The sequence below is a fragment of the Oncorhynchus mykiss genome, chromosome 17, assembly GCF_057628025.1.
Source record: "Oncorhynchus mykiss isolate SJ-2025 chromosome 17, ASM5762802v1, whole genome shotgun sequence".
NCBI classification, from domain to species: Eukaryota; Metazoa; Chordata; class Actinopteri; order Salmoniformes; family Salmonidae; genus Oncorhynchus; species Oncorhynchus mykiss.
The window spans coordinates 34,444,308-34,460,997 of NC_143038.1; the positions used below are offsets into that span (position 1 = coordinate 34,444,308).

A 16,690-nucleotide genomic window follows, 5' to 3' on the forward strand; every position below is an offset into this window, starting at 1 on the left:
CCTTTATATTGGCCATCCACTTCCACAATACTGCCATTATCAGGCCTTTTTATTGGCCATTCACTTCCACAATACTGCCATTATCAGGCCTTTTTATTGGCCATCCACTTCCACAATGCTGCCATCATCAGGCCTTTTTATTGGCCATCCACTTCCACAATACTGCCATTATCAGGCCTTTTTATTGGCCATCCACTTCCACAATACTGCCATCATCAGGCCTTTTTATTGGCCATCCACTTCCACAATACTGCCATTATCAGGCCTTTATATTGGCCATCCACTTCCACAACACTGCCATTATCAGGCCTTTTTATTTGCCATCCATTTGAACAATACTGCCATTAGCAGGCCTTTTTATTGGCCATCCACTTCCACAATACTGCCATTATCAGGCCTTTATATTGGCCATCCACTTCCACAACACTGCCATTATCAGGCCTTTTTATTTGCCATCCATTTGAACAATACTGCCATTATCAGGCCTTTTTATTGGCCATCCACTTCCACAATACTGCCATCATCAGGCCTTTTTATTGGCCATCCACTTCCACAATACTGCCATTATCAGGCCTTTATATTGGCCATCCACTTCCACAACACTGCCATTATCAGGCCTTTTTATTTGCCATCCATTTGAACAATACTGCCATTATCAGGCCTTTTTATTTGCCATCCATTTGAACAATACTGCCATTATCAGGCCTTTTTATTTGCCATCCATTTGAACAATACTGCCATTAGCAGGCCTTTTTATTGGCCATCCACTTCCACAACACTGCCATTATCAGGCCTTTTTATTTGCCATCCATTTGAACAATACTGCCATTAGCAGGCCTTTATATTGGCCATCCACTTCCACAATACTGCCATTATCAGGCCTTTTTATTTGCCATCCATTTGAACAATACTGCCATTATCAGGCCTTTTTATTTGCCATCCATTTGAACAATACTGCCATTAGCAGGCCTTTTTATTGGCCATCCACTTCCACAACACTGCCATTATCAGGCCTTTTTATTTGCCATCCATTTGAACAATACTGCCATTATCAGGCCTTTATATTGGCCATCCACTTCCACAACACTGCCATTATCAGGCCTTTTTATTTGCCATCCATTTGAACAATACTGCCATTAGCAGGCCTTTTTATTGGCCATCCACTTCAACAGTACTGCAATTATGCAGGGATATTAGTTCAAAGGGAGATTGTTAACATCATAATGTGCTCTTCTGTGTCTCTGCATCATAAAATAATCATATTTACAGTCCTGGTATTTTCTTAAATCACCAGAAATGGGCTTCTTGACAGGGCTTTATTTAGTCAAACCAGAAATCTGGTGAAATGGCACTGCAGAAAATGTCCATCAAACATGTGCCCTGAAAATGCATGTTTTTTCAATGTATTTAATCATTGAATGTTTACTAGTTTACCCACAGACCTTTAGGAGTGCCTGTGATGGGTGGCACTAGTGGTACAACATCTGTTTTGTGTGTGTTTGTGACCTACTACCCCTTCTCTTTCCTATGTACTTCTCTAGCAAATAGAGACAGATATTTGTTAAGCTCAACCTTGCCCGAAGCCTGAAAAAGTCAGGCTCAACCGCTGCAAGGTAAAATCACATTAGTGAAAATAACTGGTCTTTCAGATGGGCTCTTATTGTTTTCACACTAACTCCCTTTCAGACAATTTTTGTGAACTCAGTGCGGTTCACTTAATTTTTTGTGCAGTGTGAACTCTCCAAAGGAACTCAGACTCCTCAAACAGTCCCCGAAACGTACCGAACTTACACCATCACAAGTCGCTTGAGTTCCGTTCGCTTGAATTACCCGATCCGGTTCTATTTTTTAGGGAAATGTGAACACAAAGCTCCCCAGGTTCGCTTGTCACATTTTTTGTATAGGCCTATTGTTTAGCGATTGTCAAGGATGCACCGAAATGTCCAAATATGTGTGAAGTTCTTAGTTTCCAGTAACTGGCGCCGGAGAACATGGCTGACGTTTGACATTCTCCCAACCAATTGTGCTATTTTGTTCATTTTTTTGCGTTTTGTGTAACTGATTTTTTAAATGATTGTGTACATAATGTTGCTGCTACCATCTCTTATGAATGAAAATAACTTCTGGACATCAGAACAGCGATTACTCACCGTGGCCTGGAAGAAACTTTTTCCTTTAACGAGTCCGACGAGAAGGATATCCTGCTTTCACTGGAACAGGCCCAGGCAAGCGAGTAAACTCCCACTGCCATCTGTTCTTCTTGCTAACATGCAATCATTGGAAAATAAAATTGAACACCTACGATTAAGATTATCCTACCACGGGACATAAAAAACTGTAACATCTTATGTTTCACCGAGACGTGGCTGAACGACGAGACGGACAATATAGAGCTAGCGGGATTTTCCATGCACCGGCAGAACAGAGAGGGGTGGGGATGTGTGTCTATTTGCCAATAACAGCTGGTGCGCGATATCTAATATTAAAGAGGTCTCGAGGTATTTCTCGCCTGCGGTAGAGTACCTTATGATAAACTGTAGACCACACTATCTACCAATATAGTTCTCATCTATATTATTTGCAGCCATCTATTTATCACCACAGAACGAAGCTGGCACTAAGACCATTCTCAACCAACTCTATAGGATCATAAGCAAAGAAGAAACTGCTCACCCAGAAGCTATACTCCTAGTGGCCGGGGACTTTAATGCAGGCAAACTTAAATCAGTTTTACCAATTTTTTTACCAGCATGTGCAACCAGAGAAAAATAAATCCTAGACCACCTTTACTCAACACATAAAGTGTAAGGAAGTCTGTCTGTAGCTGGTGTATAGGGGTCAGGCGCAGGACAGCAGATATGAGTAAATAAACATATTTTACTCAACACATAATAAATGCAATACAAAAACATAGCCCACAATAACAGACCTTCCTACATAGAAACAAACACTCACAAACAAACATGGGAGAACAGAGGGTTAAATAATGAACAGGTAATTGGGGGATTGAAACCAGGTGTGTAAGACAAAGACAAAACAAATGGAAAATGAAAAGTGGATAAGCAATGGCTAGAAGGCTGGTGACGTCGACCACCGAATGCCGCCCGAACAAGGAGAGGGACCGACTTTGGAGGAAGTCGTGACACAGAGATGCATACAAAGCTCTCCCCCACCCTGCATTTGGCAAATCAGAGCATAATTCTATCCTCCTGATTCCTGCTTACAAGAAAAAACTAAAGCAGGAAGTACCAGTGACTCGCTCAATACAGAAGTGGTCAGATGACGCGGATGCTACGCTACAGGACTGTTTTGCTAGCACAGACTGGAATATGTTCCGGGATTCATCCAATGGCATTGAGGAGAACACCATCATCGGTTTCATCAATAATTGCATCGACGACGTCGTCCCCACAGTGACTGTACGTACATATCCCAACCAGAAGCCATGGATTACAGGAAATATCCACATTGAGCTAAAAGGCTAGAGCTGCACAAGGAGCGGGAGACTAATCCGGACGCTTATAAGAAATCCGCTATGTCCTCAGACAAACCATCAAACAAGCAAAGCGTCAATACAGGATTAGCATCCGGGTCTGACACTCGTCAGATGTGGCAGGGCTTGAAAATTATTACTGACTACAAAGGGAAACCCAGACGCGAGCTGCCCAGTGACGTAAACCTAAATGCATTTTTCAAACCTAAATGCCTTTTATGCTCGCTTCAAGACAAGCAACACTGAGCATGCACGAGAGCACCAGCTGTTCTGGATGACTGTGTGATAACGCTCTCGGTAGCCGATGTGAACAAAACCTTTAAACAGGTCAACATTCACAAAGCTGCTGGGCCAGATGGATTACAAGGACGTGTACTCAAGGCATGCACGGTCCAACTGTCAAGTGTCTTCACTGACATTTTCAACCTCTCCCTGACCGAGTCTGTTATACCTACATATTTCAAGCAGAAGACCATAGTCCCTGTGCCCATGGAAGCAAAGGTAACCTGCCTAAAGTATTTCCACCCCGTGGCACTCACATCGGTAGCCGTGAAGTGCTTTGAAAGGCTGGTCATGGCTCACATCAACAGTATCCTCCCGGACACCCTAGACCCACTCTAATTCGCATAATGCCCCAACAGATCCACAGATGACGCAATCTCAATCGCACTCCACACTGCCCTTTCTCACCTGGACAAAAACACCTATGTGAGAATGCTGTTCATTGACTACAGCTCAGTGTTCAACACCATAGTGCCCACGAAGCTCATCACTAAGCTAAGGACTCTGGGACTCAACACCACCCTCTGCAACTGGAGCCAACTCAGGCCTTTTTATTGGCCATCCACTTCCACAATACTGCCATTATCAGGCCTTTATATTGGCCATCCACTTCCACAATACTGCCATTATCAGGCCTTTTTATTGGCCATTCACTTCCACAATACTGCCATTATCAGGCCTTTTTATTGGCCATCCACTTCCACAATGCTGCCATCATCAGGCCTTTTTATTGGCCATCCACTTCCACAATACTGCCATTATCAGGCCTTTTTATTGGCCATCCACTTCCACAATACTGCCATCATCAGGCCTTTTTATTGGCCATCCACTTCCACAATACTGCCATTATCAGGCCTTTATATTGGCCATCCACTTCCACAACACTGCCATTATCAGGCCTTTTTATTTGCCATCCATTTGAACAATACTGCCATTAGCAGGCCTTTTTATTGGCCATCCACTTCCACAATACTGCCATTATCAGGCCTTTATATTGGCCATCCACTTCCACAACACTGCCATTATCAGGCCTTTTTATTTGCCATCCATTTGAACAATACTGCCATTATCAGGCCTTTTTATTGGCCATCCACTTCCACAATACTGCCATCATCAGGCCTTTTTATTGGCCATCCACTTCCACAATACTGCCATTATCAGGCCTTTATATTGGCCATCCACTTCCACAACACTGCCATTATCAGGCCTTTTTATTTGCCATCCATTTGAACAATACTGCCATTATCAGGCCTTTTTATTTGCCATCCATTTGAACAATACTGCCATTATCAGGCCTTTTTATTTGCCATCCATTTGAACAATACTGCCATTAGCAGGCCTTTTTATTGGCCATCCACTTCCACAACACTGCCATTATCAGGCCTTTTTATTTGCCATCCATTTGAACAATACTGCCATTAGCAGGCCTTTATATTGGCCATCCACTTCCACAATACTGCCATTATCAGGCCTTTTTATTTGCCATCCATTTGAACAATACTGCCATTATCAGGCCTTTTTATTTGCCATCCATTTGAACAATACTGCCATTAGCAGGCCTTTTTATTGGCCATCCACTTCCACAACACTGCCATTATCAGGCCTTTTTATTTGCCATCCATTTGAACAATACTGCCATTATCAGGCCTTTATATTGGCCATCCACTTCCACAACACTGCCATTATCAGGCCTTTTTATTTGCCATCCATTTGAACAATACTGCCATTAGCAGGCCTTTTTATTGGCCATCCACTTCAACAGTACTGCAATTATGCAGGGATATTAGTTCAAAGGGAGATTGTTAACATCATAATGTGCTCTTCTGTGTCTCTGCATCATAAAATAATCATATTTACAGTCCTGGTATTTTCTTAAATCACCAGAAATGGGCTTCTTGACAGGGCTTTATTTAGTCAAACCAGAAATCTGGTGAAATGGCACTGCAGAAAATGTCCATCAAACATGTGCCCTGAAAATGCATGTTTTTTCAATGTATTTAATCATTGAATGTTTACTAGTTTACCCACAGACCTTTAGGAGTGCCTGTGATGGGTGGCACTAGTGGTACAACATCTGTTTTGTGTGTGTTTGTGACCTACTACCCCTTCTCTTTCCTATGTACTTCTCTAGCAAATAGAGACAGATATTTGTTAAGCTCAACCTTGCCCGAAGCCTGAAAAAGTCAGGCTCAACCGCTGCAAGGTAAAATCACATTAGTGAAAATAACTGGTCTTTCAGATGGGCTCTTATTGTTTTCACACTAACTCCCTTTCAGACAATTTTTGTGAACTCAGTGCGGTTCACTTAATTTTTTGTGCAGTGTGAACTCTCCAAAGGAACTCAGACTCCTCAAACAGTCCCCGAAACGTACCGAACTTACACCATCACAAGTCGCTTGAGTTCCGTTCGCTTGAATTACCCGATCCGGTTCTATTTTTTAGGGAAATGTGAACACAAAGCTCCCCAGGTTCGCTTGTCACATTTTTTGTATAGGCCTATTGTTTAGCGATTGTCAAGGATGCACCGAAATGTCCAAATATGTGTGAAGTTCTTAGTTTCCAGTAACTGGCGCCGGAGAACATGGCTGACGTTTGACATTCTCCCAACCAATTGTGCTATTTTGTTCATTTTTTTGCGTTTTGTGTAACTGATTTTTTAAATGATTGTGTACATAATGTTGCTGCTACCATCTCTTATGAATGAAAATAACTTCTGGACATCAGAACAGCGATTACTCACCGTGGCCTGGAAGAAACTTTTTCCTTTAACGAGTCCGACGAGAAGGATATCCTGCTTTCACTGGAACAGGCCCAGGCAAGCGAGTAAACTCCCACTGCCATCTGTTCTTCTTGCTAACATGCAATCATTGGAAAATAAAATTGAACACCTACGATTAAGATTATCCTACCACGGGACATAAAAAACTGTAACATCTTATGTTTCACCGAGACGTGGCTGAACGACGAGACGGACAATATAGAGCTAGCGGGATTTTCCATGCACCGGCAGAACAGAGAGGGGTGGGGATGTGTGTCTATTTGCCAATAACAGCTGGTGCGCGATATCTAATATTAAAGAGGTCTCGAGGTATTTCTCGCCTGCGGTAGAGTACCTTATGATAAACTGTAGACCACACTATCTACCAATATAGTTCTCATCTATATTATTTGCAGCCATCTATTTATCACCACAGAACGAAGCTGGCACTAAGACCATTCTCAACCAACTCTATAGGATCATAAGCAAAGAAGAAACTGCTCACCCAGAAGCTATACTCCTAGTGGCCGGGGACTTTAATGCAGGCAAACTTAAATCAGTTTTACCAATTTTTTTACCAGCATGTGCAACCAGAGAAAAATAAATCCTAGACCACCTTTACTCAACACATAAAGTGTAAGGAAGTCTGTCTGTAGCTGGTGTATAGGGGTCAGGCGCAGGACAGCAGATATGAGTAAATAAACATATTTTACTCAACACATAATAAATGCAATACAAAAACATAGCCCACAATAACAGACCTTCCTACATAGAAACAAACACTCACAAACAAACATGGGAGAACAGAGGGTTAAATAATGAACAGGTAATTGGGGGATTGAAACCAGGTGTGTAAGACAAAGACAAAACAAATGGAAAATGAAAAGTGGATAAGCAATGGCTAGAAGGCTGGTGACGTCGACCACCGAATGCCGCCCGAACAAGGAGAGGGACCGACTTTGGAGGAAGTCGTGACACAGAGATGCATACAAAGCTCTCCCCCACCCTGCATTTGGCAAATCAGAGCATAATTCTATCCTCCTGATTCCTGCTTACAAGAAAAAACTAAAGCAGGAAGTACCAGTGACTCGCTCAATACAGAAGTGGTCAGATGACGCGGATGCTACGCTACAGGACTGTTTTGCTAGCACAGACTGGAATATGTTCCGGGATTCATCCAATGGCATTGAGGAGAACACCATCATCGGTTTCATCAATAATTGCATCGACGACGTCGTCCCCACAGTGACTGTACGTACATATCCCAACCAGAAGCCATGGATTACAGGAAATATCCACATTGAGCTAAAAGGCTAGAGCTGCACAAGGAGCGGGAGACTAATCCGGACGCTTATAAGAAATCCGCTATGTCCTCAGACAAACCATCAAACAAGCAAAGCGTCAATACAGGATTAGCATCCGGGTCTGACACTCGTCAGATGTGGCAGGGCTTGAAAATTATTACTGACTACAAAGGGAAACCCAGACGCGAGCTGCCCAGTGACGTAAACCTAAATGCATTTTTCAAACCTAAATGCCTTTTATGCTCGCTTCAAGACAAGCAACACTGAGCATGCACGAGAGCACCAGCTGTTCTGGATGACTGTGTGATAACGCTCTCGGTAGCCGATGTGAACAAAACCTTTAAACAGGTCAACATTCACAAAGCTGCTGGGCCAGATGGATTACAAGGACGTGTACTCAAGGCATGCACGGTCCAACTGTCAAGTGTCTTCACTGACATTTTCAACCTCTCCCTGACCGAGTCTGTTATACCTACATATTTCAAGCAGAAGACCATAGTCCCTGTGCCCATGGAAGCAAAGGTAACCTGCCTAAAGTATTTCCACCCCGTGGCACTCACATCGGTAGCCGTGAAGTGCTTTGAAAGGCTGGTCATGGCTCACATCAACAGTATCCTCCCGGACACCCTAGACCCACTCTAATTCGCATAATGCCCCAACAGATCCACAGATGACGCAATCTCAATCGCACTCCACACTGCCCTTTCTCACCTGGACAAAAACACCTATGTGAGAATGCTGTTCATTGACTACAGCTCAGTGTTCAACACCATAGTGCCCACGAAGCTCATCACTAAGCTAAGGACTCTGGGACTCAACACCACCCTCTGCAACTGGATCCTGGACTTCCTGACAGGCCGCCCCCTCCTCCTAAAAAGGTTCTACAGCTGCACCATTGAGAGCATCTTTTTTTTTTTTTTAACTCTGTTTATTAAGTTTTGAACATACACACACAGACAAGACAAAGCAATATAAATAATACACTCAACTAGAAAAAAAAATACAAATAAAAACAAATTTAAGAAAAAAAAAAAAAAAAAAAGCTTTTAAAAAGCTTTAAAGAAACCATACTTTAGACAAGTTAAACACACCAGGCAGAAGGCTACAGAGGTTAAAGGGCAATCTATAGTACAGGGACAGAGCAAACACCTCACCATTGTTCCTGTAAGCAGTCAAGGGATAAGGGTGGAGAAATGCAACCACTCACAGAGAGTCATGGCCACAGACCGACCATCCACTGGACAAAAAAAAAGTTTACAATGCTTTAAAATAAAAAATGATTATTCATGTAGGCGTGAACAAAATGTAAAAATAACTGGGAAAAACAAGCTCATACTTCAGTCTCTGCCTGGGCAAGATGAACAAGGCATCTGCGGACCACAATCAATAAGCACATGGACCTTAATACCCCCCCAGCAAAAACACAGAGAGAAGCTCCTCCAACCCTTAAGTCACAGACTTATTTTAGTATTAATTGGGATGCCATCAGAGGATGGACTGTTTAAAGTAAGACCGGAATGGAGCCCAAGCCTCATCAAACAGTTTGGGGTTCCCACGTGAATTGAATTGAATTTTTTCTAGTTTCAGAGAGCACAACACATCCCTCACCCAATATTTATACGATGGGGGAGCTGCCATCTTCCAGTTCTGTAGTATTAGCCGTCTAGCTAAAAGAGTTGTATAAGCAACAGTGTCCGACTGGATTCTTGATAGGGGGGTACCCATGGGCAGTACTCCAAAAAGGGCTGTAAGGGGAGACGGATCTATAACAGTGTCATATATATCAGAGAAACATTTAAATATTAATTCCCAGAAACCTGACAGTTTATGACAGCCCCAAAACATATGCAACAGTGTGGCTGGTTCCACCTTACATCTGACACAGGTAGGATCAAAATCAGAGAATATTCTTCCAAGTTTGGCCCCCGACCAGTGGATACGGTGAACCACCTTGAATTGAATGAGGCTGTGTCTAGTGCTAAAAGAGGACGAGTGTACCCTGCGCAGCACAGATTCCCAGGCATCTTCCCCAAGTTCCTCCCCCAAATCCTTTTCCCATCGAGTCTTTAAAGGCACCAGAGAAGGGTTCTGTAGGTCATGAATGATTGCATATACATCTGAAATTGCGCCTCTAGGAAGCTTGTTCAGCTCCAAGATGCTCTCAATAGCAGTATTCGCAGGCCTATTGGGAAATCCAGGTGTGTTAGCCCTGACAAAGTTTCTAGTCTGGATATAGCGGAAAAAGTGGGATTGGGGGAGATTGAACTTTTCCTGCAGCTGAGAAAAAGAGGCAAATGTATCATCAAAGAATAATTGGGCTAGCGAGGAAAGGCCTAGTGAGTGCCAAATGCCAAAAGCCCAATCATTCAAAGATGGAGGAAATAAAATGTTCTGATTGATTGGGCCTGATAGAGAAAAGCCTCGGAGGCTAAAGGCTAAACGGAACTGATTCCAAATTTTAAGAGACTGCTTTACAATTGGGTTGGCACACCTTTTGCCTAGGGACACTGGGAGAGACGAGCACAGCACAGAGGAAAGTGCTGCAGGTTTACACGATTCAGACTCCATCTGGGCCCAGAGTGGTCTAGGGCCAGTAGGATCAGTCTGCAGCCAGTACAGAACAGCTCTGAAATTTGCAGCCCAGTAGTATGTCTGAAAATTTGGTAAAGCTAAACCCCCCAATGACCTAGGCTTCTGTAAATGTTTTCTACCAATCCGTGGTACCTTGCCATTCCAAATAAAATGCATGAATGTTTGATCCAGTGAAATAAAAAAAGATTTTGGAATAAAAATGGGTAAACATTGAAATAAATATAAAAATTTGGGCAACACATTCATTTTAATGACATTAATCCTTCCGATAAGGGAAAGGGGTAGCGAATTCCAAAAAGTAAAAGATTGTTTCAATCTGTCTGCTAGAGCAACAAAGTTTTCCTGAAACAAATTTGAATATTTTCTTGTCACTTTTACTCCCAAGTAAGTGAATTGATCCCGGACAATCCTAAACTGAGAACTTGTGAAAGAGCACTTTAAAGCAGCCTTGTTTACCGGAAAGAGCTCACTCTTGCCTAGATTCAGCTTGTACCCTGAGATTGATCCAAACTTTTTAAGAACAGATAGGGCACGTGGCAATGAGGTATCGGGGTTGGAGATAAACAAAAGGAGGTCGTCAGCATATAGCGAGACTTTCTGCTCTAAGCCCGCCCTGATTATGCCTTGAATGGCATCATTAGAGCGTAGTGCAATGGCGAGAGGCTCGATTGCCAAAGCAAACAACAAGGGGGAGAGTGGGCAACCCTGTCTGGATCCGCGGTGCAAGGGAAAATAGTCAGAGGACAAGTTATTGGTCCGTACCGAAGCCATGGGGGAAAAATAAAGAATCTTTATCCACGCAATGAATTTGGGGCCAAAGCCAAATCTATAAAGGGCAGCTGTTAGGTAATCCCACTCAACGCGGTCAAACGCTTTTTCGGCATCAAGTGAGACCACCACCTCCGGGTCCTCCGACGCTGGGGAGTACAGTATATTCATAAGGCGCCTAATATTGAAAAATAAATGCCTATTTCTCACAAAGCCAGTCTGGTCAGAGTGTATTACTTGGTGCAGCAAGCCTTCCATACGGATGGCTAAAAGCTTAGCTAGGATTTTGTAATCACAGTTTAAAAGCGAGATTGGGCGATAGGATCCACATTCCAGGGGGTCTTTGTTTTTCTTTAGTAGTAATGAAATTGAAGCCTGATAAAGACTAGGCGGCAGCTTTGAAGTATTGAGGCACTCTGCAAATAGTCGGGACAAGAATGGGCAAAGCAGACCAGAAAACATCCTGTAAAATTCGGTTGGAAAACCGTCCGGACCCGGTGATTTACCACTTTTCATTGCGGACACTGCTGTTGCAATCTCCTCAAGCGTAAATTCTTCTTCTAGACAGTCATGGGAGTCTGTATCAATTGAAGGCATATTCAAGCCATTAAAGAAGGAGTCAATCAGCGAAGGGTCTTGAGGGGATTCAGAGGTGTATAGCGCAGAGTAAAATTGTTTAAATTGATCATTGATCTCTTTATGTATAACTGTGGTGGCACCAGACGGGGTCCTTATTTGTGGGATTAAACGTGAGGCCTCGGATTTACGGATCTGATGTGCAAGGAGTTTACTGGCCTTGTCGCCTTGTTCATAGACTTTGTATCGAGCTCGCAAGAGTAACTGTTCAGCTTGCCTGGTAGAAAGCTCATCAAATTCAGATTGGAGTAGTTGGCGCTCTTTATGCAGATCAGAGGAAGGATCCGTAGCATACCTCTCATCCAATGTGGCTATGGACTCGCTCAGGTCCCGAAGTCGCTGGGAGCGAACTCTGTTTTGGTTGGCTGTATAAGAAATAATTTGGCCACGTAGGTATGCTTTGAGAGACTCCCATATGGTAGAGCAGGACATACCTGGTGTTGAATTAGTTTCTAGGAATAAGGTAATTTCAGAAGAAATTAAATTAACAAACTCCTTATCTGAGAGTAAAATGGGGTTGAGACGCCATTGATAACACCTAGGAGGTCGCTGGGGAAACTCTAGTTCAAGCACTAATGGTGAATGGTCAGAGATAACAATACTCTCGTAAGTACACTGCCGAAGGTTAGGCAGAAGTTTTTTGTCCAAAAAGAAGTAATCAATCCGGGAGTATGTTTGATGAACATGAGAATAAAAGGAATACTGTCTATCTGTAGGATGTAGGAAACGCCAGGCCTCAAACATAGCATATTTCTGAAGAAAGGATTGAATAAGTAGGGCACATTTAGATGGGCCTGTATTTGTTTGTGAGGACTTGTCAAGAACTGGGGACATTTTACAGTTGAAATCCCCCCCTAAAATCAGCAAATGAGAATCTAAATTGGGAATAGCAGACAGAAAGGAAGAAATGAAATTTGTGTCATCCCAATTGGGAACATAAACACTAGCCAAAACAAGAGGGGTAGAAAACAGTTCACCGGTTACTATGACGTATCGTCCCTTAGGATCAGCAATAACCTCAGAAGCTACAAAGGGAGTAGCCTTATCAACCAGAATAGCAGCACCTGTTGATTTACTATGAAAGTTTGAGTGGAACACTTGACCAACCCAGTCCTTACGCATCCTAAAATGCTCACCAGTCCTCAAGTGAGTCTCTTGTAGAAATGCAATATTTGCATTCAAACCCTTTAAGTGTGTCAACACCCTCTTACGCTTCACCGGGTTGTTAACCCCTTTGGTATTCCAAGAAATGTACTTGATCGTATTATTTCGGCCCCTCTGGGCATTCCCGTTATTCAACCCTGTCATCAGAGCATAGAATGGAAAAGCAATGAGCGCCCAAAACCCCCAGAGTAACTTGTCTCAGAGTAATAATGTACGGTGGTAAATGTTTGGAAAAAGTACAGAAAAAAAACAGAAAAAAAAACTAAAAAGACAGATTGACAACATTAGAACTGAACAATTCAACCTGCCCCCCCACCCCCTCCCCCCATCCCAGACAATACCTCCCCAAACGAGGTACAAGCCTAAATAGAACATGTTCTCTTCGCACAGTATGTCTGTGAGAGTGCGGTCTTAAACCTAAACCCACAGTCCCGCTCTTTAAAGTCGCGTTTTGTTAGTGGATCAAGCAGCAAAAAGAAAGATTTGTATGTATTTTTTTCAAATAAAAAAAAGGCGAATCCCCTGTGCAAACGGAATGACAAAAGCACCACTTGTAGATGTATATAATTGTATTCCCCGTCTTATAACAGGCATTGAGAGAAAATACATAAAATGTATAAAGTCTCTCAGCCAAAAATCTAATTTGAAGTAAGGAAATCGTAGTAAGACAATCAAAAATAATAGTAATTATAATAGTAGTCTAATTGAAGCTGAGACAGCTTACAACCAATCCCAAAAAACTACGTCTGCGCAACGTTGAACGTTTGCTGGGCTTAAATGACGCTCAAAACTTTTAAAATTAAAGTGAGGCCCCAGAAACCGTGTAGCCTCGGGAGACATTTGCTGTTTACTGGGTCAATGCAAACGGATGCAGCAAACAAATAACCAAAAATATTTTGAGTCACTGAGACAATGTGTAAACAAACTAAATAGGTGAGCGAGATAAGGCACGCACCCTAGATGATCAAAACATTAGATCACATCAAATAAGCCTGAATAGTTTCACCAACTATACAAGACCAGCCTGTTATATCTGAACATAATTGTACCACAAGTGGGGTACTTACTATCCACAGTTCGCAAGCAACAGTTGCTAAACTGTGAGCATATTCAAGACTTCTTGATATGACGTTGAATGTGAGCCATAGCCTCCTCCGGAGATTCAAACGTGTGGTCTTTACCCTCATGAGATATCCATAAACGGGCCGGGAATCGCAGTCCATACTTCACACTTGGATGGTCCCGAAGTACTCGTTTGGCCTGTCCGAAAGCTGCGCGCTGCCTGGAAACAGTGGGGGAGTAGTCCTGGTATATGGAAAAGCTCTGTCCTTGAAAGCTCAGAGTGGTATTGCGGGCTCGTCGGAGGATCTCCATCTTCTCATGAAAAAAGTGCACTCGAAGAATTATGTCACGGGGCCTCTCCCCATCCCGGGGCTTTGGGCGCAGCGACCGGTGGGCTCGATCAATCAGGGGCTTTTCATCTAAGGCAAGAACATCCTTCAGCATCCCTGAAACGAAATCCGTGGCGCGATGCATTTCCGCGGACTCTGGGACTGATACAAGCCTCAGATTATTACGGCGAGAGAATCCCTCTAAACTCACACAGCTCTCCCTCACCTTTTTCAAATCCGCAGCTAGGCGTTTAACTTCAGCCTCCAGGGATGTAGTTAAGTCGGAGACATTCGTAGCGGAGGCCTCCAGTGCTGCAATCGTTGTAGTGTGTGACGCAGTTGTTGTTTTGAGTGATGTAATTGCCGGCACAGTCTCGTTCCGCAGGATGGTTAAATCTGCTTTTAAAGTATCAGAAACCTCCTGTATTCTGGCCCAATCGTAGCAACCACCTGTGTTTTCATTTCAACTATCTCAGAGCGTAGTAGTTTGATGGCCTCGAGAATGTTCATTTCAGCGCCGCCAGTCCAAGCCGCGCCCCCGGGTAAAGTGTGCGTCCCCGGGCCCTCAGACTCAGGAGAGGGCGGTGATGAGAGCGGGTCTTGTAGGCCGGGTTTTCTCAGAGTCATGTTCTTGGCCTTATGTTTGGTCGACATGCTGACATTCGGAAGCAAAGTAGTCTTGGTTTTTACGGAAAGGGATCACCAAATTAATATTTGAAAATAAATACGGTTTTGCTGCAGAATTCACATAAACTTTAAGAATACCACGGGAGCAAACGGAAAACACGTCAGTCGCACATGGCGTCCCCTACCATCCTCTCTGCACCATTGAGAGCATCTTGACCGGTTGCATCACCGCCTGGTATGGCAACTGCTCGGCATCTGACCGTAAGGCACTACAAAGGGTAATGTGATCGGCCCAGTACATCACTGGGGCCAAGCTTCCTGCCATCCAGGACCTATATAATAGCCGGTGTCAGAGGAAAGCCCATAAAATTGTCAGAGACTCCAGTCACCCAAGTTATAGACTGTTTTCTCTGCTACCGCACGGCAACCAGTTCCGGAGCACCATGTCTAGGACCAAAACATACTCCTTAACAGCTTCTACCCCCAAGCCATAAGACTGCTGAACAATTTATATAATCGCCTCCGGACAATTTATATTTCACGGCAAAGTCTACACTGTTCTATTTGGTGCATGTGACAGATAAAGTTTGATTTGATTTTGATCTATAGGCTAAGAGAGCTTCACAACGCAGGGCACAAAATCAATTCTCGCTCTTAAAGGGGCAGTAGCCTACATTGGGTTTACAATTTTCAATTGCAGCACTATTTAATCTGCAGTTATTCTTCTGCTATTTATTTTGTTACCAATCATATTTACATGTTAATAGTATTTTACAATTACAATTATTATGTCTCATCTTTTAACTAAATGCAATATATTAGTTTCCAAAATGTAAGTAGGCATACAGTATCTAGCTGTCCGATAACACATTCTGATGTAGTTGCTTGTCGTGCACTTTGGTTTCTTTCTGTAAATAGCAATATTAATGTAAAGAGTACTCGGACAACAAAATAGGTCAAGTGAACTGGTCAAGTGAACTGAGCCCTGATCCAAAGGCAAGGGCAGTGTGAATACAAAGAGAACGGAGCTATTTTGGACTGAGATTGGTTATTTTAAAGAGGACTATATGAAAACGCCCTTTTATAATGCTTCTGTTGAACTTAAACTGTTATCCGCCATTCTCCCCCTCTTCCAGTGAACTCTTATCTCACCATGGAGTCTAGATTATTATGCATTTACAATCTTGTTTGTTCATACCTGAGAGGTGTGGGTTGTGAGTTATGACATGTACTGCCTGTAACACTTTATTTTGTTTGCTGTTGTACCACGGGGTCAGTCACAAGTCTACAATGTACAGGAAGTACAAATTCTCACCATGAAACACTACAGTGAAGTGTTTCAGTAAGAAATGATCTAACTTACCAAGAAAAATAGGTCTTATATTTGATGGTTAGTGTTTCTTGTCATTAGTTTATGTTTCTAAGGAATGTTTCTTGTCAGCTAGTCGATCTTGAATTTAGTTAAACAAACAAAAAGGTTTCGAAACGTACACCCACGTTAGAATTGAGCAACTGGGGGGGGGGGGGGGGGTGGAAAGCATTGTACAGAGTCACTCAAGCCACTTGATTGTAAAAGTGCCTTCATTATTGTTGAGTTTGTGGACAAGTCAACATAAGTGTCTAATCGTGAGGTAATTCGCTGTTACACTGTAGGTTTGATAAAGGGTCAAAGTAA

General features: G+C 42.9%; 1 long non-coding RNA gene across 1 annotated transcript in view; it reads left to right on the plus strand.

Moving 5' to 3' along the window:
• LOC149975926 (uncharacterized) overlaps nucleotides 1-16,690 on the plus strand; it is a 36,519-nt gene that overhangs the window by 18,864 nt on the left and 965 nt on the right. The gene's annotated exons all lie outside the window — the stretch shown is intronic.